Source organism: Artemia sp. Qi Xiang Cuo, chromosome 10 (genome assembly GCF_049724085.1).
Source record: "Artemia sp. Qi Xiang Cuo chromosome 10, ASM4972408v1, whole genome shotgun sequence".
NCBI classification, from domain to species: domain Eukaryota; kingdom Metazoa; phylum Arthropoda; class Branchiopoda; order Anostraca; family Artemiidae; genus Artemia; species Artemia sp. Qi Xiang Cuo.
This window is the reverse complement of record NC_142803.1, coordinates 12,682,749-12,706,388: the sequence shown is the minus strand read 5'-3', so window position 1 is coordinate 12,706,388 and position 23,640 is coordinate 12,682,749. Positions and strand designations below refer to the sequence as shown.

The window sequence follows — 23,640 nt, the reverse complement described above, 5'->3', positions numbered from 1 at the left end:
GAGATTCTAGACTGAAATTCCGGACTGCAGCTAAAAATGACGTGATTTCGGACAGTGGCAACATTTATGGATTTTAGTTCAATGTTTAAAACTAACCTAGATCATTAAGTGTTATTAATTATAAAAAAAATCTGGAAAAAAAGTTTTTCAAAGAAAAGTAAAGGCCATATTAAACCTAAGATCAGCAGATACAAATACATATTAACATCAAAACTCAAAACGACCAGAAATTACTATTAAAGAATAATTGAAACCCAAAACGAACAGAAATTAAGTAAACAATCATAGCAAAAAAATACAACAAATACTAATGTAAATGAATAAATAAATCTTAAAACGATTAATGCTTTAATTTAATATGGAAATAAACCTTAAAACTAACAAAAATTACTACACACAAGAGCTTGGGTATCGCCTCCTTCTCTCACTGTAAGAGTCCAAAATCTACTGCATCATTGGCACTTTACTGAAAACTATTTTTCTTGAACTGCCTTTGAAAGAAAAAATCAAATCAAACTAAATACTCGTTACATAATAATATTAATTGTTGAAATATCATTAGTTCATGATTCAATTTCACTGTAATTTTTATTTTTCTATTTAAATGCTGTAATAACTTGGTAATAAAGTATTTGTAATATAATTTGTTTTCAGTGAAGCGCCGGTGACGCATTAGGCTCAGATTCTAAATCTATAAAAACTAAATCTATATGTTTAATTACAGAGAAGTGGAAGGGGTAAAGCCCCTTCACCCTAAACAGAAACATAATTTCTCTGATGTTGCCTCCTTGACCCATTTACGGATTATCGCCAATGAAATCTTTTTTGCAACTACGTCCCCCAAATTTTTAAAGGACGTTTAAACGTATTTAAATAGAAGCAAATACGCATAAACATATTTACGTTTCGGAGGGACCCCAAATTTCTTTTTACGACCTAAAAACTATGGATTGCATTAAAATTACAGGAAACTTTGGAAAACATCCCAAAAATCCCGATTCATACTCTTTGAGCCAGGAAGCCTAACCCCCTGAAAACAATAAATATTTGACATATACATGAAAAATGTGATTATCGCATAGAAGCTTGGGCACAGAGATTTATTGAAATAAAAAAAAGGGGGGGGGATAGGTAGGAGAGAGCCCAGATACTTAAAACAGCAAAAAAGAGTCAACTACCCGAAAGGCACCAGAAAACAGAAAAATGACAAAATTCAAATACAAGCGAGTACTTCTCTGTTCAAACAAGAATTTCTTTAAGGCTTTATATCATTTTAATATTACTCACAGGGCTCATTAGATTTATTAGTAAAGTGTTTTTTTTTTCAAAACGGATATGTATTGAGTTTTTGCCAAGCCTACCTCATTAATACTTTGTCATTATTTGTTTTTTGTGCATTAATGACAAGGATTATATTTCAACAAAATAGGTGACAAAACCAAACAATACACAAAAAAGATGCACTTACAGATAATCTTGATAGGGAAATAAAGTAACTCTCTAAACAGGGCAAACACTAAATTGAAATGAGGCCAGATGCCTTTGCACTACATACAAAACACAAAGAGATCAGAGATGAATTGAAACACATAGGAGATAAATAAATAGTAATTATGATTGTAATTCCGTGAGAAATAGAAGAATTGTTTAAATATTCGATCATAATTAGACTGGAAACTAGTTCTGGCGCTAGTTCCAAAATTCAAAAGTTTAAAGTCAGTTCCAAAGGCTCCAAAAGTCAAAAAATTTAATTACCTCATGCCGGATGGTAAACAATCCTAAAGCTGGAGGCCTATGTAAGTGAAAAATGGAATGATTTAGTTTTAGAACCTATAGATCTGGTTTCCGTATTGGCGACTTAAGCCCTCCCCCCACTAGATTTCTTATCTTCCCTCCAAGTTTTGACTAATACCTTTTTTGGGGGGTATTTTTTTTGAAAAATGCCCTTTTTTTTGCTAAAGCAATATCAAATCCTGTAAAACTCTAAACATGTCATTGACCCACATCAACAAATTAAGTTTGAAATATTAAAAAAAAATATTTAAAAAAATATAGGATAGCCTGTAAGTCCAACCTCCCGACATATTTACCTGATTGTGCGAAATACAAAAAAAATGACTTTGGTGAAACAGCATTAAAAACACATACAATTAGTTATTTATGAAATACTTTCCCGTTCCAATCCTGAAAAAGATTACCGATTGAACTGGAAGTTACCTAAAAAATATGATTAAAAAATAAATTGTAAATTATTGCCTATAGGAGGGGGATAGGGGGCTATCATTTTTAAATGATAATACCTCATTTTTTTTATTGAAAGCGGGGATGCCAGAAGGTTAATTATTTTTTTCATTTAAAATGGAGACAGAAGAAAATTATATCAAATTCCCTAGGAAACCATTGAAATATTTTGATAGACCCAAGGCCCCCCAATAGGACTTGTTCATTGTCTTGGGTATTTTGTAACGTCTCATAGGGGACTGACCAAAATGGGATTTTGTGTTTTCTCCCATTTAATTATATTCTTTGGATATTTTTTAATGCAATTGCAAATCTATGACTCAGTTTTAAAATAACTTGAGGTCTATACGAATACTTTCGAAATTTGTGTTTTTTCATTTTTACCCCCTTCTCAATCAAGCAATTTTTTTCAATTAAAACAGAGCTTTTTACTTCTTCTTACCGTTTTTTTTTGAAAAATCTATTGACATAGCTAATTATTAATTATCTTATTTTTCTAACAAAAGATGCGACGTAATAATATAAATGCTTTATCCAGAGGGGGGGAGGGAATTATTAAATTTAAATTATAAAATATCGAAATTTTTTTTATTGAAAGCAGGGATCCCCAAATTTTTTATTTCTAATTTAAAGCATAGACAAAATTTTGATGTTCATATGTTAGTCCTAAAACTCAGCTGCCCTTGCCTGAGACTATAGGCAGGCAGACCTTATGTCACTTGTTCACCTGCAAATCCAAGCAACTTGTTGGGTCAACCAATTTTGAATGAATTTTGTGTTAGTGTAACTGTGTGAGCTTATAAACTGGGTTGCCTGTCTAAGACTTTAGGCAGGTAGACCCTATGCCACTTGTTTGAACACAAGGCCAGGCAACTTTTCAGTCAACCAATTTTCAATTAATTCTGTTTTAGTGTAACTGTCTTGGCTTATAGATTGGGTTTTCTGACTGAGGACTGCAAGTCCAGGTGACTTAGTGGTCATATTAATCCTAAAACTCTGGTCAAAATGCCTTAGACTCTAGGCGGACAGGCCTACTTGGAAAGTCTACTTGAATTACAATAGAGATGACTATGATTTTTGGGCTGACTCACAACAGACAATGTCTATGGAACTTGCTGATGAAGAAGCATCCTAAGCCTAATTTTCTTGGCCACATAAATTCTCAGGTAGGTTGACTAAGTTTTAGGGTTGATATGCGACCACAAAGTTGCCTGAACGTCAATTTGAACTATGAAAGGCTATCTGTAGGACTTAGTTGTTTTTTTTATGTATCAGTGAGGTAATGTAATTTATTTTTTATGACATTTTAGTGGATTATCCATTAAAAGAGAATACAATAATGCTTTCAGTATAACTTTATTAATGTTTCCCTATAGCAATGTGATACTTGAAAAGTCATACAGAAGACTTTGTATTATTCTCTATGTTTAAAGGAAACACAATATTGTCTATTGTTTTGATTTTATAGTGCTTTGTATATAAGAGTAAATGACAATATTTGTTGCTTAGAGTATAAAGAACCAATGAATTTAACAGGCCTAGTCAAACAGTGCTCACCCAAGTATATGTATTTCTAATATAAAAAAAGCATAAAAGGTATATGCTACTATTATATAGTAACTATGAGGTAGATTTATATCAAAATATTCAAGCAAATCACACAGCCTACTAGGTGTCTTACCTTAGCCTACATAAGGTAGGCTATCAGTGGAAGTCATTAGGTCTGCAAAACTACCAATAGGGTAGCCTATATATTGATATTTTCTTTTAGAGTCATTAATGTTAACCTTTAAACTTCTTCATGGTTAAAAGATCCTGGAATGCCAAAAATCCTAGTAACATCAAGACTAGGCCTAGTCTAGCCAAGCTCTTTTCAAAAAGCATTCCTTACAAGTATTTTTCAAAGAAAAGAGCTTTGCTGAACTAGGTTCCGATTTCTGTTTTACCAGAACATACAAGAAAACAACACTTTCTAAGGCTATATGCTGATTTATTTATTTTTTGGTCATTTTCTGCTGTTCTTCTGCTTTTTTAACAGCACACGTTCTTTATTTTGAAATTGTCCACGAACTTTCGTATTGGAATACATTATGTAAACAGGCGATCCTTCTCCTTAAAAAATGAATTATTGGTTTTTCACACTAATTTAAGACGTATATGGCTGTGTAAGTTTGCACTTGACCAATTTAATGAATTAGTTTTCATTTTAGGTGTCCTTGGTACTTTAAGGTGTTTTGTAATAAACTTGTTTATTGATAAGAAAATGTATATACAAAAAGTTTTTCTTCAAACTCCTTCCTTTTCATATACATCCTCATCAACAACAGCTAGCGGCGGTAAATCATTTAGATTCACTTTATATTCATCTTGTTGTGAAAAGTCAGGTTCACATTTTTACAATATAATGTCACTTCACCTTTATTAAATCTCTTTGTAAAGTCAGTAATGCTTCTTTCATTCATAATATAAAATTTATGCCTTTCAATTGCCTTATCCATAGCAATATAAGACACTTCTTTCTCTGTAACAGCCAAATAAAATATTTAGGCTTATAATCATAATAGCCAGTATCTTCACATCGATGACGCAGAAACCATACCTTCTTATTATACCAGCAATTGAAGCGTAGACCAGGTTCTTTCTCCCAAAGCAATTTAATACCACGATGATACCAGTCTCTTAGAAATAAACTGAAATCAGGTTTAGGTTTTTTTATGTCATACCAGGATAAGTATTTTCCCACTATTCACATTTATCACAGTGACAGTTTGAGCAGGGGAATTCTCTAATATGAGAGTCACAAACTTTTTCAATACATGACTTACAATCCTTTATTTGAACTGTATATTCTCTATATGTTTCATCATATTCATCCATAATAGTGCAATTGTTACAGAGCATCCAGCTCCCCAAGGTGTATAAACAGAGCAGGCATATGTGGTACATTTTAATTTTGACGCTCCCACTGCTGGATTGAAACTAAACATTGTCTAAAAAAAATATTCCTATGGTCCGGGTACCTGGTCAAGCTGGTCCTGTTTGAAATTATAATTACAAACAGGAAAAAGTCTAGGGCTTTTTCAGGGCTTCCACTATCTCCGAATTTCCGGGGATTTCCCTGAAAATCTATGTGTCTCCCCAAAAAAAATTTGGTTTCCCGAATCCCCGAAATTTCCCCGAAAATCACTCAACCACGGTTTGAACTGCCATTTTGGGATCTTCTTACGGTCTTGCAAACCTGTTAGTTAGGCAAAGTAAATTTTACAGGATATATAGTCTGCTCAAATTTGGAATAGACAAGTAAATTTGTTTAAATATCTAATGCCTACCCTTACAACTTCTAATGCTTTAATAATTAATAACCCTGTATGAAGGCTAATTCTGAGATAGAAAAAAAAATTAAAGAAAATGTGGTATAATTTATTTCTTCCTAAGAACTATTCCTAAATACAATCTTCTTACCATAAACAAATGCACCACTCCCTCTTCCTCTTAATGAGGCAAAATTTGGCTATAGACTTTGTAAAAGGTCGGGGAATAGGATTCAAACGTAAGTAACCCAAAAAATTTTATCCATAAGAAAATTTACAATACAGCTTAAAGTAAAAATTTGGATATTAGGCTCATATTGTTTTGTCAAGTTTTATATATTTTCGGACTTATTTATAACGAACAGTTGGTTAATAATGCCAAATAATAAATAATAATAATAATTTATTTTTGACCCACTGTACAGAAAATGAAGTGGAGTAACACAAGAAAAGAGAAAAAAAAACCCACAAAGATACATTTAACAACAACACAATAAATAAATATTACACTCAATGCGCTGTGGCTACCCAGATAAGTGGGTGGTTAACACCCAAAGTAGCATAAATGTTCTCTTGAAGACGGCTACTTTGTCTGACAAAACAATTTACAATATCCGGAGCGCCAAAAATCCGCATCATCTTTCTATTACTGTATATGCGAGGCAGATACAATAAAAACTTGAAATATCTGAAATACATAATTCTAATATCGCTAATATTCCCTGGCCGAAACCGGATGTGAAGGCCAGTTGGGAACAAAACCGCATGGTCACAAAAGCTCGAGTACAATTTAGCCAATGCTTTTCTGTTATCTTCCCCTGCTGGGGACAATCTTCGCGTACCCCAGTTTCAGCTTCTCTTTAATATCACTCAATGCCTGGAAACGAAATAAGGTAAGCGATTTGTAAATATTGATCCCAAGCTATCGGAAAGATTCAACACTTTTTACAGAAAATGCGCCGCAATCAAGCGGCGTCGCTGAAGATTTTGAATTAAACACTAAATATTCGCATTTATCAGTGTTGAGGCTTAATCCGATTTCCCCATACAGCCGCGATACTAGTAGCACAGACTTCATTAATGTAAACTTTGACCTGCTAACAAGCAGAAGATCATCCGCATATGCAATATAGGAGACGTTTGACAACCCTGAAGAGTAAGAAAGCTGTATCATATTAAGAACATTCAATAAACAAGCTTTAAAAATATGAGGTGAAAGCGCACCACCCTGACGGACCCCAGATCTAACTGGGATTTTGCCATAGGCCCGGGAACCCTGCCTCAACTGAATAAATGAATTCTGGTACCAAAACCGAAGTACACAAATAATTGAACTATTTATACCCAAACGTGCCAGAGAAAACTATGCCTGAGAGTGACAAACAGTATCGAAAGCTTTAGATAGGTCTAACGCACAAAAGAGAACTTCCGTTTTTAAGCGATGTCCTTCTTGTAACACCTTTGCATGTATACGATGTGCTTGCTAGCATCCAATACGTGACAGAAAACCGAACTGATTTGCATCATTATCAAACTTATCTTGAATAAATGAGAGCGATACATATTCTAATAGTTTGCTTAAATTACATGCTACAGTAATAGAGCGGTAAAATCCACAATTAAGCGGATCCTTCCCTCACTTCTGAACAGAGGTAAAAGTACCACAGAGGAAAGAATCAGCCACTAGTAAGCTGCTAACACACATCTGAAAAGGTAGTTGTAGATGGCTAATTAACTCGGGAGAATCGATTCTTAAATGTTCAACACAAATTCTATCCAAATCAACAGACTTAGATTTTAGTTTTTTAATGCTTTTCACAACAGACTCAGCACTAATAGGGATAATATCTTTCTGGCGTAGTCTACGCGGAATAACTGAATCAAGCAATCTACAAAACCTGGAATGGACTGAACAATTTACTGTACTGAAAATTGTCGAGTAATGACTAACCCATGAATCACCAGGAATTAAACTGAACGAAACAGTCGGGTTTAGCTTACTAGAATTCACCACTTCACTCCATTGCCAAGGATTTTTCGGAAATTCCTTACCCTTATATCGGACACTTCGCAAATAAGATTTGAATTCAGATTTAGTTTTTCTTTTAATATTAAATACATGACCCGAAATGGGGCGGCCACACGCATTCCATATCCGAAGCCACATTTTTGCCCGATTTTAACAATTTTTAACTGAGGGTCCTCTTTCCATAAAGAACTTCTAGTTTTCGAACGAATACGCGAAACAGGGACAGCTATGGCCTCGGCTTGTTTAAGGCGGGCAACAATCAGAGAATAGTAAGAATTAAGTTGTGATCGAGCATTAGGTGAGAGGACACTGGTACAAAGTAAATGGTAAGGAACTGTTACAGATGAGAGCAGAGTTGTCAAAGTACAGATATATAATGTCCAGTTAGCTTTATTCCATTCACGCTAATTATACCATTTCGTGCCCCGTACAGAAGATTCACACTGATTCAGGCCAGTAGAATGCGAAACAGAGACGGTCAAAGATAGGGGGAGGTGATCATAGTCTCTTTCTTCATCATGAACCTCGACACTCGAGCATATCACACCAGCCGAGCAAACACAGTGGTCTATATCAGACACACATCCACTATTATGAATATACGTGGTTCAATGACACGTTTAGAGTTTTACAGGATTTGATATTGCTTTAGCAAAAAAGGGCATTTTTCAAAAAAATACCACCAAAAAAGGTATTAGTCAAAACTTAGAGGGAAGATAAGAAATCTAGTGGGGGGAGTGCTTAAGTCGCCAATACGGAAACCAGATCTATTGGTTCTAAAACTAAATCATTCCATTTCTCACTTACATAGGCCTCCAACTTTGGGATTGTTTACCATCCGGCATGAGGTAATTAAATTTTTTTTACTTTTGGAGCCTTTGGAACTGACTTTAAACTTTTGAAACTTTTGAATTTTGGAACTAGCGCCAGGACATTCACTAATAGGGATAATATCTTTCTGGCGTAGTCTACGCGGAATAACTGAATCAAGCAATCTACAAAACCTGGAATGGACTGAACAATTTACTGTACTGAAAATTGTCGAGTAATGACTAACCCATGAATCACCAGGAATTAAACTGAACGAAACAGTCGGGTTTAGCTTACTAGAATTCACCACTTCACTCCATTCCCAAGGATTTTTTGGAAATTCCTCACCCTTATATCGGACACTTCGCAAGTAATATTCGAATTCAGAGTTAGTTTTTCTTTTAATATTAAATACATGACCCGAAATGGGGCGGCCACACGCATTCCATATCCGAAGCCAAATTTTTGCCAGATTTTTAACAATTTTTAACTGAGGGCCCTCTTCCCATAAAGAACTTCTAGTTTTCGAACGAATACGCGAAACAGGGACAGCAATGGCCTCGGCTTGTTTGAGGCGGGTAACAATCAGAGAATAGTAAGAATTAAGTTGTGACCGAGCATTAGGTGAGAGGACACTGGTACAAAGTAAATGGCAAGGAACTGTCACAGATCAGAGCAGAGTTGCCAAAGTACAGATATATAATGTCCAGTTAGCTTTATTTCATTCATGCTTATCATACCATTTCGTGCCCCGTACAGAAGATTCACACTGATTCAGGCCAGAAGAATGCGAAACAGACACGGTAAAAGAGAGGGGGAGGTGATCATAATCTCTTTCTTTATCATGAACCTTGGCACTCGAGCATATCACACCAGCTGAGCAAACACAGTGGTCTATATCAGACACACATGCACTATTATGAATATACGAAAAATCAGCACTCTTGGCTACTATCTGATATCCGTCTGGCAAAGACTGATGTACAAGATCAGACCGAGTTGACTCTCTATTTATGTTACAATTTAGGTCTCCCACTATGATCCACTTAAAGCTATGACTTTCAATATTCCGAAGGAAATTCTTCAGAGAAGACACAATTTTTGTAAATTTATTAATTGACAAAACTGTTTTTTAATCAGGAGGTAGGTAAGTATTAATAATCACTAGATCTGCAATTCGAAGGGCAATAAAATTATCGCAAGAGTGTATGCACTGGGGAGAGAAGCACGAAAGTCTATTACTCACAATAAATGCACGTCCTCCGGAAGGTCTGCACCCCGTACGTCTGGCACTGGTTGTATAAACTACATGTTCATCACTTCTGTTTAGTGAGCTGTCGCTTACAGCCGGCAAAAGATGTTCCTGTAGCAACACAATTTCAAAATTGTTCATTTTCTGATTTACTGGACAATCTTTGTCTTTGGTGCCATTTTTGGTGAAAGAACACACAGAAAACATTACTGATCTAGTCATTTTTTGTTTGAGGCACGCTTAGCTATGGCACTGCGGATTACGCGGCACTTTAGACTGAATGTAACATGGCCTTCACCACATAGCGCACACTTCGGTTCAGCCAAACATGGTGCATCTTTTGTTGATAAATGCATACCGCTGCAGCAGGAACAACGGGGAGGGCTGGTTCAATTGGCCTTGACATGATCAGGTGATTGACACTTATAACAGCAACGGGGAGGACGGAGGCACTCAAATACTCAGAAAATCTCATATTCTACCTTAAGTCCGAGACGAAGTACATTTGAAAGTCCAACGGCCTCGTAGAAGAAACCTCAACAGTCAAGGACTGCCCGATGCACTTAGCATCTACAACTCCTTCACGCCCCACGAACAAACTGACGTCATAAGCTAGCGGTATGCCTTTAATTCTTCCAAAGAGTTTTCGCTCTTGAAGTTTTTCATCGCACTTCAGAACATTTGGTACCGCATCACAAAAGTCCTTTGCAGCAACTGGGTCAATCTGCACTAAAAGTTTATTGCCCGACAAATTGATAGAATGAACGGCTTGATGTCCCTTGATTTGGTCAATGACATCTTGACGTTTCACAGGATTGTTAACCTCGGGAGAAATTTCAGAGACAACTAAATTAGTAGTTGATGTGTTTATATTTGGCTTAAACGAGGCACTGTGCAGGAAGGAAAAATTCAGACCATATGATGTCACTTTTTGTTTATCTATTAAAGCGCTTGGTCTATTGATCTACCATTGCTGAATAGCCTGGAGTAAGCTACTGCGGAGATAACCGGCACTTCTTTAGGTGACACAATGACAAAAATTGGGAGCAGGGAATTATCAGAGTCACATTGACGCAACAAGTTCAAAATATCTTTCAAATTTCTCTGCGAAGCTAGGTCACCCTGCCGCTTTGGGACAGCTTTATTTAGATCTGCTATTCCCCAAATCTCCGCCTTGGCATCTTTAATAACGTTAATATAAAAAAATTCCAGTGGGTGATTAATTATTGTCACGTCGTCAATTTCTTCACGAAAGTTTGATTGGAGAAGATTCAGAAGCGGCAAATATGCGTATTCCACTAACATCTTGCTCACGTTACAGCAATAATAACTGCAATGCCAATTTAAGGTCAAAAAGAGTCGATAGATATAGTTAGATCAGTATCCAAAGAATTAATCCTTATGCGCAATGCGAAAGTATAATCTTTCCTGGAAAACAACTTCACTGCCCGAGTGCTGAATGATATTTTTCAGGTGGTTTCAATGCGAGAGAAGTAAGTGAAGTGTCGGAGGCTGTCTACCTTGTCCCCGCAATTTAAGGGGCAAGCCCAGCGGGTACCACGGCTCTTGCTAACAACTCTCCACCCCTCTTCTGCTTACTTTTCTTTCCCCACCTCAATCTCAGCGTAATTGCCTACGAATATTGCTTGTCCAGTTTGATCTTAAATTTGAACTTTTATAATTTTGAAGGTCGCTGAATTAATTAAGTTCTTGTTAGTGAAGTAATAAGTCTAAAAATAGGTGCTTAAACTCTGAAGACTGACAATGAAAATGTACTTTCCCAAGGGAATTCGATATAGCCAGCAAAACGATAATCTGATTATGTAAATAAATCCAAACTGAAAGTCCAAAGGGGAAAATCACAACTTTAGCAGGGTTATATCCGAAAAAAAATTTGGTGTTAACACAACGAAGTCTGAATCAATACTGCGAAGTAAAAGAATAAGTAAATTTTACATGATTTGTAGCCTACAGCTATCATGTCCAGGCATTAGATGGGCTGATATAAAAATGAGACTGCAATAAGTATTACATTTAGAAGATGGATGGTCACAGGGTTGGTGGGAGGATTGGGGGTTAATCGGTGACTATATAGTAATTATGAGGTAACCAAAAGAAAGGAAAGCATAGTAGAAACAAACAATGAAAAAAATGTATGTTCCGAGGGGATATTTTCAGTCCGGGGGTGGGTATTTTCCAAGGGTATTTTTCGCGGGGGATATTTTCCTCGCAGGTACTTTTCGTGGGCAGTATTTTCAGCAGGGAAGCATTTTCTGCGGGGAATATTTTTTTGGATCTTTTTTTTTGGGGGGGGGGGTAAACAACTAAGACCTTAGAAGCAGCATGAAAAACGAATAATGTGTCAATTTTCGTCAAAATTCCCTTTTTAATTTAAGTTTAAATTTACTTGTTTAGTTTAGTTCCTGTTTGTTTGAAGTTTTAATATTACCCCGTACTTATAGGTTCAATTTTTCTATTTAATTTACTTATCTAGAAACCGCAAACAATATTTGTTTTTAAATATTATTAATGAATTACTGAGATTAATGACTTAATAACAAATTGCTACTGGTATTTACAGTTCACATGTGTTCACTATTTTTCCTTTTCTTTTGAAATCAATTTTGAAGTTCTTGCCGCAATATCAGCAACAAGCGTTTTCAGCTATGGGTTCCAATCCCGGCCTCTGGCTCTAAGACCTATTTTGTAAAAGGCTTGATTTACTACGCAGATCCAAGCCCTACTTGAGCCTGAAAGCGAAGCTAAAACCAATTTTGGCTCCCAAATTTTTGCAACGAAATGCCATTTTGTTTTTTTCCCCGAGAAATCCCCGAATCTTGATGACTTGTCCCCGAAAACTCCCCGAATTTTTATTACTTTTCCCCGAATTTGAATTTTCGAGAGTGGAAGCCCTGGGCTTTTTCTTCTTTAGTAATAGTAAGAGACAAACGTCAAAGAATCAGGCAGCTAACTAAGTTCAATATATACAATGTTTTATTATTCTATTGCTTTTCTTTTAATATAAAATCATTATTTATAATGAACTATATCGACTTTAATAGTGTATAATTTAAATATCGACTGTAATATAATATATCGACTGTAATATGTTATAATATCAACAACTACTACAGTCTTGTGAAAAAAAACTCAGTTTTGAGTGGAACAATTGATTATATTAAAAAAAAAATAATTACAAAATGTACTTGCCGTTTATGCAGAATATCGTGGTTTCCGCCACTTTTCTTGATTTTCAAGCCAATTTATTTCCCTTTTTGTTCAAGCCAAGGGACGGTAAGTTTCCTATATAGAGAACTTGTTTATATTGGAGAAGGCGGTTCTAACAGTGTACTTTTTGTTTTTTGATCTGACTAAATTTTTAGGGTTTATTGGATGTTACATTTCTTAGCATTGGACGTGATCGTCTCTTACTAGGTTGCTAGCTACCGCTGCAACCCGGATTTCTGGTCGTTTTGAGTTTGAATTTTAACGGGTATTTGTATCTGCTGATCTTACTTTTAATATGGCCTTTACTTTTATTTTAATAACTTCTTTTTCAGAAAGTTTTTTAATTAATTTTCGTTCATTTTTTATTGCAAAAAGTTTTAAGTTTTATAAAAATTCTTTATTTCCAAATCAATTTTTGTTTCAACATCAAACTTTCATCAAAATAGGAAAACTAGTATCGATGTAACAATATCAAAGTAAAAAAATAACAAAGTAAAGAAAACATTAAAGTAAACAAAGGTATCAACGTAACAATAAACAAATTGCATAACATACAGCCCTTGCACTGTAAGCCGAAGTTGCCACGTAAATCACTAAATACAAAGTATCAGTAAACAAAGTATCAAAGTCATAACAAGCAAGTTCCGTAGCTCAGAGCCATTTCCCCGTGACTGGGAGGAGGGAAGAGACCACCACTCACGTCAGTATATAGGAGTTATCCTGCCATTTGTGCTGGAAATGGGGTTGGGTTTGATGCTAGAGGGTGGAAGAGGATGTCTGTGCACCACCTTCCATCGGTACCCTCTGTTCCACTGATCTTAGTGCACAGCTAGCAACGCATCCAGGAGATCCAGAATCAAATATTCCTTCTTTTCTTCATAAATAACCTGAAAAAAGGAAACTAGAACTTTCAATTTCTAATCATTAGAGTCCCTTCTGAAGTGTATACGACCACCTCTTTCATAAAAGCCCTTTTCCTCAGTAGAGATGACCTTAAATGTCCCACCCCTCACCCCTGCTGCCACCTACAACTTTTTTACATAATTTATGTCTGTTTGTTGTCAGTGAGAATGAAAAAACAGGAATTTTCTCACTTTGATGGATGTTTTCTTGGATGGTTATGGATGTTGGTCAATTTATTTGATGTTTTTCATGGATGTCAACCGCAATTTATGTCTGTTTTATAGTTCTTGTCAGTGAGAATGGAAAAACAGGAACATTCTCACTTGAAAAACAGGAATTTTTGTCTGTTTTATGGTTTTTGTCAGTGAGAATGGAAAAACAGGAACTCTCTCACTTTAATGGATGTCAACAGCAATTTATGTCTGTTTTATGGTTTTTGTCAGTGAGAATGGAAAAACAGGAACTTTCTCATTTTAATGGATGTCAACAGCAATTTATGTCTGTTGTATGGTTTTTGTCAGTGAGAATTTTAAAAACATGAACTTTCTCACTTTGATGTATGTCAACATCAATTTATGTCTGTTTTATGTTTTTTGTCAGTGAGAATGGAAAAACAGGAGCTTTCTCACTTTAATAGTGTCAACTGCAATTTATGTCTGTTTTATGGTTTTTGTCAATGAGAATGGAAAAACAGGAACTTTCTTATTTTGATGGATTATTGAGTCTAGCGGGTGACACATGACACATGACACGTGACACGTGACACATGACACGTGACACGTGACACATGACACAACACATGCGACATGACACATGACACGAAACATGACACATGACGAATGACACATGACACATGACATAAGAATGACGTAATCAAATAGGACACATGGATTTTTTGAGAAATTGATTACATAAACATTAGAACCCTATCAGAAGGTCAAGACGGGAATCCATTTATGAGCATATAATAATGTAATCAACTAGGACAAATGGATTTCTGAGAAATTGATTACATAATCGATAGAACCCTATCAGAAGGTCATGACGGGAATCCATTTATGAGCATATAATGACGTAATCAACTAGGAAAAGCAAGTTCCTTTCATAATGTCATTCGTAAACCCATTTTCCAACTTGAAGTACCAATCCTTTCACCCACAACTATACTTTACAGATTTTGGTTACCTCAACACCAAGAAATATTTTTCAAAAGTCATTTCAGAGCAAGTTCCTTTCTTAATGTTCATTCTAAACCCATTTTCCAACTTGAAACATCCATTCTTTTCACCCACAACTATACTTTACAGCTTTTTGGATAAATCAACACCAAGAAATATTTTTCAAAGACCATTTCAGAGCAAGTTCCTTTCTTAATGTCCCTCCTAAACCCATTTTACAAGTTGAAGTAGCCATCCTTTTCACCCACAACTTAGTTATAGGTAAGAAGTTGAAGTTTTACCATAGAGACTTAGCTTAGAGTTTTAGTTTGGTTTAGTTTTAGTTAAAAGTATAGAGTTTTTAGCTTAGACTCTTAGCTTAGAGTTTTATTCAGAGTTCTAGTTTAGTTTAGTTTTAGTTAAGAGTTTTGTGTTTTACCTTAAAGTCTTAGATTAGAGTTTTAGTTAGGGTTGAAGTTTCGTTTAGTTTAGTTATAGTTAAAGAGTTTATAGTTTTAGCTTAGAGTATTAGCCTAGAGCTTTAGTTAGAGTTATTGTTTAGTTTAGTTTTAGTAAAGATTTTATAGTTTACCATAGAGTCTTAGCTTAGAGTTTTAGTTTGAGTGGAAGTTAAGTTTAGTTACAGTTAAGAATTTAGAGTTTCACCTTAGAGTCATAGCCTAGAGCTTTAATTAAAGTTGTAGTTTGACTAAGTTTTAGTTAAGATTTTTGAGGTTTAGCTTAGAGTCTTAGCTTAGAGTTTTTTGTTAGAGTTCTAGTTTATTTTAATTCTATTGAAGAGTTTGATGTTTTACCTTTGAGTTTCAGTTAGAGTTCTAGTTTAGTTTAGTTATAGTTAAGAGTTTGATGTTTTACCTTAGAGTCTTAGCTTAGAGTTTTAGTTAGAGTTCTAGTTTAGTATAGTTTTAGTTAAGAGTTTAGAATTTTAGTTCAGAGTTTTTGTTAGAGTTCAACTTTATTTTAGTTTTATTTAAGATTTTAGAGTTTTTAGCTTAGAGTCTTAGCCTAGAGTCTATGTTGAAGTTCTAGTTTAGTTTAGTTTTAGTTAATAATTTAGAGTTTTAGCTTAAAGTTTTTGTTAGAGCTGAACTTTAGTTTAGTAATACTTAAGAGTTTAGAGTTTTAGCTTAGAGAATTGTCTTAGAGTTTTTTTTGTTAGAGTTCTAGTTTAGTCTAATTTTAGTTAAGAGTTTGATGTTTTACCTTTGAGTTTCAGTTAAAGTTATAGTTTAGTATAGTTTTAGTTAATAGTTTGTGTCTTACCTTAGAGTCTTATCTTAGAGTTTTAGTTAGTGTTCTAGTTTAGTATAGTTTATTTAAGAGTTTAGAATTTTAGCTCAGAGTTTTTGTTAGAGTTCTACTTTATTTTAGTTTTAGTTAATATTTTAGAGTTTTTAGCTTAGAGTCTTAGCTTTAGAGTTTATGTTGAAGTTCTCGTTTAGTTTAGTTTTAGTTAATAGTTTAGAGTTTTAGCTTAGAGTTTTTGTTAGATTTGAAGTTTAGTTTAGTAATAGTTAAGAGTTTGGAGTTTTAGCTTAGAGTCTTAGCTTAGAGTTTTTTGTTAGAGTTCTAGTTTAGTTCAATTTTATTTAAGAGTTTGATTTTTTACCTTTGAGTTTCAGTTAAAGTTCTAGTTTAGTTTAGTTTTAGTCAAGAGTTTGGTGTCTTACCTTAGAGTCTTTTGTTGAAGACTCTAACTGTTTAGAGTTTTTGTTGAAGATCTAGTTTAGTTTAGTTTTAGTTAAGAGTTCAGAATTTTAGCTTAGAGTTTTCTTTAGAGTTCTAGTTCATTTTAGTTAAGAGTTAAGAGTTTTTAGTTTAGAGTCTTAGCTTAGAGTCTTTGTTTAAGTTATAGGTTAGCTTAGTTTTTTTTAATATTTTATAGTTTTAGATTAGAGTCTTAGATTAGAGTTTTTCTTATAGTTGAAGTTTAGTTTAGTATCAGCTAATATTTTAGAGTTTTATATTAGAGTTTCAGCTTATAGTTTTTTGTTAGGGTCCTAGTTTAGTTCACTTTTAGTTGAGAGTTTGACTTTTTTACCTTTGAGTTTCAGTTAGAGTTCTAGTTTAATTTCAGTTAAGAGTTTGGTGTTTTACCTTGGATTCTTAGCTTAGAGTTTTAGTTAGATTTGTTGGTTAGTTTAGTTTTAGTTAATAGTTTAGAGTTTTATCTTATAGTCCTAGCTTAGAGTATTTTGTTAGAGTTCTAGTTTATTTTAATTTTAGTTAATAGTTTGATTTTTTAAATTAGATTTTTAGTTATAGTTATAGTTTAGTTTTAGTTAAGAGTTAGGTGTTTTACCTTAAAGTTTTAGCTTAGAGTTTTTAGTTAGAGTTCTAGTTTAGTTTAGTTTTAGTTAAGAGTTTAGAATTTTAGCTTAGAGTCTTAGCTTAGAGTTTTTGTTAGAGTTCTAGTTTATTTTAGTTGAGAGTTTAGAGTTTTTAGCTTAGAGTATTAGCTTAGAGTTTTTGTTGAAGTTATAGTTTAGTTTAGTTTTAGTTAATATTTTAGAGTTTTAGCTTAGAGTCTTAGATTAGAGTTTTTTTTAGATTTTAAGTTTAGTTTGGTAATAGTTAAGAGTTTAGAGTTTTAGCATAGAGTCTTAGCTTAGAGTTTTTGTTAGAGTTCTAGTTTAGTTTACATATAGTTAAGAGTTTGGAGTTTTACCTTAGAGACCTAGCTTAGAGTTTTATATTAGTTTAGTTTTAGTTAAGAGTTAGAGTTTTTAGCTGTGAGTCATAGCTTAGAGTTTTCGCCGTAGTTCTAGTTTATTTCTGTTTTAGTTAAGAGTTTAGAATTTCAGCTTAGAGTCTTATCTTATAGTTTTTTTTAGAGTTGAAGTTTAGTTTAGTTATAGTTAAGAGTTTAGAGTTTTAGCTTAGAGTCATAGCTTAGAGTTTTTGTTACAGTTCTTGTTTAGTTTAAATATAGTTAAGAGTTTGGAGTTTTATCTTAGACACCTACCTTAGAGTTTTAATCAAGTATAGCTTTAGTTAAGAATTTAAAGTTTTTTAGCTTAGAGTCTTAGTTTAGAGTTTTTTTTAGAGTTCTAGTTTATTTTAGTTTTAGTTAAGAGTTTGGTGTTTTAAATTATAGTCTTAGCCTAGAGTTTTAGTTAGAGTTCTAGTTTAGTTTTAGGTAAGAGTTTAGAGTTTTATCTTTGAGTCTTAGCTTAGAGTTTTTTGTTAGAGTTCTAGTTTATTTTAGTTTGAGTAAAAAGTTTAGATTTTTCAGATGAGAGTAATAGATTAGAGTTTTTGTTTAAGTTCTAGTTTAGTTCAGTTTTATTTAATAGTTTAGAGTTTTAGCTTATAATCTTAGGTTAGAGTTTTTGTTATATTTGAAGTTTAGTTTAGTAATAGTTAAGAGTTTAGAGTTTTAGCTTAGAGTCTTAGCTTAGAGTTTTTGTTAGAGTTCTAGTTTAGTTTAGATATAGTTAAGAGTTTGGAGTTTTTCCTTAGAGACTTAGCTTAGAGTTCTAGTTTAGTTTAGTTTTAGTTAAGAGTTTAGAGTTTTAGCTTAGAGTTTTTGTTAGAGTTCTAGTTTAGTTTAGTAATAGTTAAGAGTTTAGAGTTTTAGCTTAGAGTCATAGCTTTAAGTTTTAGTTAGAGTTCTAGTTTATTAATACTTAAGAGTTTAGAATTTCAGACCAGAGTCTTAGTTTAGACTTTTTGTTAGAGTTCTAGTTTAGTTTAGTTATAGTTAAGAGTTTGGTGTTTTACTCACATAGACTTAGCTTAGAGTTTTATTTTAATTTAGTTTTAATTAAGAGTTTATAGTTTTAGCATAGAGTCTTAGCAGAGAGTTTTTGTCAGATTTATAGTTTAGTTTAGTTTTAGTTAAGAGTTTAGAGTTTTAGCCTAGAGTCTTATCTCAGAGTTTTTGTTATAGTTCTAGTTTAGTTTTAGTTAAGAGTTTAGAGTTTTTATCTTAGAGTCTTAGTTTATGGTTTTTTGTTGAAGTTATAGCTTAGTTTAAAGTTTTAGCTTAGACTTAGAGTTTTAATTATACTTCTAGTTTAGTTTAGTTTTAGTTAATAGTTTAGAGTTCTAGCCTAGAGTCTTAGCATAGTGTTTTTTTTAGAGTTCTAGTTTAGTTTTAGTTAAGAGTTTAGAGTTTTAGCTTATATTATTAGCTTAGAGTTTTTTTTAGATTTCTAGTTTATTTTAGTTTAGTTTAGTTATAGTTAAGAGTTTGGAGTTTTACCTTAGAGACTTAGCTTAGAGTTTTAGTTTAGTTTAGTTTTACTTAAGAGTTTAGAGTTTTAGCTTAGAGTCTCAGCTTAGAGTTTTCTGATAGAGTTCTAGTTAAGTGTAGTTATAGTTAAGAGTTTAATGTTTTTAGCTTAGAGTCTTTGTTTAGAGTTTTTGTTGAAGTTCTAGTTTAGTTTAGTTTTAGTTTAGAGTTTTAGCTTAGACTTAGAGTTTTTATTAGAGTTCTAGTTTAGTTTAGTTTGCTAAGAGTTTATAGTTTTAGCTTATAGTAATAGCTTAGAGTTTTTGTTAGAGTTATAGTTTAGTTTAGTTTTAGTTAAGAGTTTAGAGTTTTACCTTAGAGTCTTAGCTTAGAGTGTTTGTTAGAGTTCTAGTTTAGTTTAATTTTAGTTAAGAATTTGATGTTTTTACCATTGAGTTTCATTTAGAGTTATATTTAAGTTTACTTTTAGTTAATAGTTTGTTTTTTTACCCTATATTCATAGAATAGTGTTTTAGTTAGATTTCTCGTTTAGTTTAGTTAATAGTATATAGTTGTACCATATATTTTTTGTTAGAGTTCTAGTTTATTTTAGTTTTAGTTAAGAGTTTAGAGTTTTTTGCTTAGAGTCTTAGCTTAGAGTTTTTGTTGAAGTTCTAGTTTAGTTTAGTTTTAGTTAATAGTTTAGAGTTTTAGCTTAGATTTTTTGTTAGAGTTGAAGTTTAGTTTAGTAATAGTTAAGAGTTTAGAGTTTTAGCTTAAAATCTTAGCTTAGAGTTTTTTATAGTTCTACTTTAGTTTAGATATAGTTAAGCGTTTAAAGTTTTACCTACGAAACTTAGCTTATAGTTCTAGTTTAGTTTAGTTTTAGCTAAGAGTTTAGAGTTTTAGATTAGAATATTAGCTTGTTTTTTTTAGAGTTCTAGTTTAGTTTAGATATGGTTAAGAGTATGGGGTTTTACCTTCGAAGCTTACCCTAAAATTGTAGCTTAGTTTAGTTTAAGTTAAGACTTTAGAGTTTTTAGCTTAGAATCTTGGCTTAGAGTTTTTGTTTGAGTTCTAGTATAGTTTTAGTTAAGAGTTTGTTGTTTTAACTTAGAGTCATAGCTTTGAGTTTTAGTTAGAGTTCTAGTTTAGTTTAGTTTTAGTTAAGAGTTTAGAATTTGAACTTAGACTCTTAACTTAGAGTTTTTGTTAGAGTTCTAGTTTAGTTTAGTTTTAGTTAAGAGTTTAGAGTTTTTAGCTTAGATTCTTAGCTTGGAGTTTTTGTTGAAGCTAAAGTTTAGTTTAGTTTTAGTTAAGAGTTTATAGTTTTCGCTTAGAGTCTTAACGTAGAGTTTTTGGTAGAGTTTTAGTTTGTTTTATTTTTAGTTAAGATTTTAGATTTTTTTCTTCGAGTATTAGCTTAGCGTTATAGTTAGAGTTGAAGTTTAGTTTAGTTATAGTTAAGAATTTAGAGTTTTTAGCTTAGAGTCGTAGATTAGAGTTTTTGTTATAGTTCTAGTTTAGTTAAGAGTTTAGAGTTTTATCATAGAGTCATAGGTTAGAGTTTTTGTTGAAGTTGAAGTTTAGTTTACTAATAGTTAAGAATTTAGAGTTTTTAGCTTAGAGTCATAGCTTAGAGTTTTTTGAAGTTCTAGTTTAGTTTAGTTAAGAGTTTAGAGTTCTACCTTAGAGTCTTAGCTTGGTGTTTTACTTCTAGTTGAAGTTTAGTTTATTTATATTTAAGTGTTTATAGTTTTATCTTAGAGTTTTAGTTAGAGTTCTATCTTAGTTTAGTTTTAGTTAAGAGTTTTACCTTAAAGTCTTAGCTTAGAGTTTTATTTAGAGTTCTAGTTTAGATTTAGTTAAGATTTTCAACTTAAAGTATTAGCTTAGAGTTTTAGTTAGTGTTAAGGTTTCGTTTCTTTTAGTTATAGTTAAGAGTTTATAGTTTTAGCTTAGAGTCTTAGCTTAGAGTTTTAGTTAGAGTTATTGTTTACTTAAGTTTTAGTTAAGAGTTATAGCTCTAACCTAAAATATTAGCTTAGAGGTTAAGTTAGAGTTGAATTTTATTCTAAACTAGCATAACCACAAAATTATACAATATTGCATAGAAATACCAAAACCATATGTTAGGTTAGGTCAGGTTAGGTTAGAAGTTAGTTTCTCCACGTTTAAGTTAGGTTAGATTAGGTTCGCTTATCACGAGCGCTCATGATAAGCTAACCTAATCTAACCTAACTTAAACGTGGAGAAACCTAAGTTCTAACCTAACCTGACCTAACCTAACCTATGGTTTCGGTATTTCTATGCAATATTGTATAATTTTGTGGTTATGCTAGTTTAGAATAGAATTCCACTCTAACTTAACCTCTAAGCTAATATTTTAGGTTAGAGCTATAACTCTTAACTAAAAATAAACTAAACAGTAACTATAACTATAACTACAAGATCATAATATAAGATAAAACTATAAATCCTTAAATATAAATAAAAGAAACGAAACTTCAACCTTAACTAAAACTCTAATCTAAGACTTTAAGTTAAAACTCTAAACTCTTAAATAAAACTAAACTAAACTAAAACTCTAAATAAAACTCTAAGCTAAGACTTTAAGGTAAAACTCGAAACTCTTAACTAAAACTAAACTAAGCTAGAACTCTAACTAAAACTCTAAGCTAAGACTCCAATCTAAAACTCCAAACACTTAACTATAAATAAACTAAACTTCAACTCTAAGTAAAACTCTAAGCTAAGACTCTAAGGTGTAACTCTAAACTCCTAACTAAACTAAACTAGAACTTCAAAATCTCTAAGCTATGACTCTAAGCTAAAAACTCTAAATTCTTAACTATGACTAAACTAAACTTCAACTTCAACAAAATCTCTAACCTATGACTCTATGATAAAACTCTAAACTCTTAACTAAACTAAACTAGAACTCTAGCAAAAACTCTAAACTACGACTCTAAGCTAAAAACTCTAAATTCTTAACTATAACTAAACTAGACTTCAACTCTAACTTTAACTCTTAGCTAATACTCTAAGCTAAAACTCTAAACTCTTAACTAAAACTAAACTAAACTAAAACTCTAACAAAAACTCTAAGCTAAGACTCTAAGCTAAAACTATAAACTCTTAACTAAAACTAAACTAAACTATAGCTTCAACAAAAACTCTAAGCTAAGAATCTAAGCTAAAAACTCTAAACTCTTAACTAGAACTAAACTAGAACTCTAACAAAAACTCTAAGCTAAGAGTCTAAGCTAAAATTCTAAACTCTTAACTAAAACTAAACTAAACTAGAACTCTAAAAATAACTCAAAGCTATGACTCTAAGGTAAAACACCAAACTCTTAACTAAAACTATACTAGAACTCTAACAAAAACTCTAATCCAAGGCTCTACGCTAAAAACTCTAAAGTCTTAACTAAAACTAAACTAAGCTACAATTATAGGGTAAGTTTCGAAGGTAAAACCCCATACGCTTAACCATATATAAACTAAACTAGAACTCTAAAAAAACCAAGCTGATATTATAAGCTAAAACTCTAAACTCTTAACTAGAACTAAACTAATCTAGAACTCTAAGCTAAGTTTCGAAGTTAAAACTTTAAACGATTAACTATATCTAAACTAAACTAGAACTCTAAAAACTCTAAGCTAAGAATCTAAGATAAAACTCTAAACTCTTAACTATTACCAAACTAAACTTCAACTCTCTCAAAAACTCTAAGCTAAAACTCTAAACTATTAACTAAAACTAAAATAAGCTAGAACTTCAACAACAACTCTAAGTTAAAACTATAAGCAAAAAACTCTAAACTCTAAACTAAAACAAAAAAAAACAAGAACTCTAACGAAAACTCTAAGCTAAGACTCTAAGCTAAAATTCTAAACTCTTAACTAAAACTAAACTAAACTAGAACTCTAACTAGAACTCTAAGCTAAGACTCTAGGGTAAAACACTAAACTCTTAACTAAAAGTAAACTAAACTAGAACTCTAACTGAAACTCAAAGGTAAAACATAAAATTCTTAACTAACATTAAACTAAACTAAGACTCTAAGCTAAAACAAAAACTCTAAGCTAAGACTCTAAGGTAAAACTCTAAACTCTTAACTAAAACTAAACTAAAATAGAACTCTCAAAAACTCTAAGCTATGACTCTAAGCTAAAACTATAAACTCTTAGCTAACTAAACTAATCTGGAACTCTAACTTAAACTCTAAGTATAATATAAAAAACTTATCTAAAACTAAACTAAACTAGAAATTCAACAAAACAGTAAACAAAGTATTTAAGCTAAAAACTCTAAATTCTTAAGTAAAACTGCACTAAACTAAAACTCTAGCAAAAAACTTCTAGCTGATACTCTAAGCTAAAACTCTAAACTCTTAAGTAAAACTAAACTAAAATAAAACTCTAAGATAAGTCTATAATGTAAAACTACAAACTCTTAAATATAACTAAACTAAACTAAACTAGAACTATAAAAAAAACTCTAAGCT

At 32.4% G+C, this 23,640-nt stretch overlaps 1 protein-coding gene across 1 annotated transcript in view; it reads left to right on the top strand.

Annotated features, from left to right (window-relative positions):
* The window catches only part of LOC148947488 (N-alpha-acetyltransferase 25, NatB auxiliary subunit-like), a 63,692-nt gene that overhangs the window by 21,540 nt on the left and 18,512 nt on the right, over window positions 1-23,640 (top strand). The gene's annotated exons all lie outside the window — the stretch shown is intronic.